Source organism: Myxine glutinosa, chromosome 12, assembly GCF_964187855.1.
Source record: "Myxine glutinosa chromosome 12, kmMyxGlut1.1, whole genome shotgun sequence".
Taxonomy (NCBI): Eukaryota; Metazoa; Chordata; class Myxini; order Myxiniformes; family Myxinidae; genus Myxine; species Myxine glutinosa.
In genome coordinates, this window is record NC_136272.1 from 62,960,907 (window position 1) to 62,961,385 (window position 479).

A 479-nucleotide genomic window follows, 5' to 3' on the forward strand; every position below is an offset into this window, starting at 1 on the left:
GCTCCAGTGGCGCAATCGGTGAGCGCGCGGTACTTATAAGCAGTATTTGGGTGATGCCGAGGTTGTGAGTTCGAGCCTCACCTGGAGCAAGGTGCTTTTATTTTCAACTGTGAAGGGTGAAGCTGAACAGGAAGTATTGCAAACTCGGAGGTAATCACTGACGTTCCATGTAAATTAAATGTAAAACTTCAACAATATGAAGATGACAGTTTTATTATTAAATTAACCCCTCAACCCCTTTCCCAAGCCTTCGCTATGACGTCATAATTCGACAAATACAACACTTATTCGATCATTATGATTTTTTTTCTCAGCAACTGTTGGTCTGATGGACACAAAATTTTCACTATAAGAGTGCCTCCTCCTTTAGAATATTATAATGATAATCATGACGTCATAGGTCATGTGGTGCGGGCGCCCTTTTGGAAAAACCAAAAAACCTTGCACCTCTATATCGCCAAAACTGCTCCATGGAAAAA

The 479-nt window shown here is 41.1% G+C and overlaps 1 non-coding gene across 1 annotated transcript; it reads left to right on the plus strand.

Moving 5' to 3' along the window:
* Positions 1-89, plus strand: TRNAI-UAU (transfer RNA isoleucine (anticodon UAU)). The gene is given in 2 exon segments: positions 1-38; positions 54-89. It is a non-coding gene; the product is annotated as a tRNA-Ile (tRNA).
* Positions 90-479: the final 390 nt, after the last annotated feature.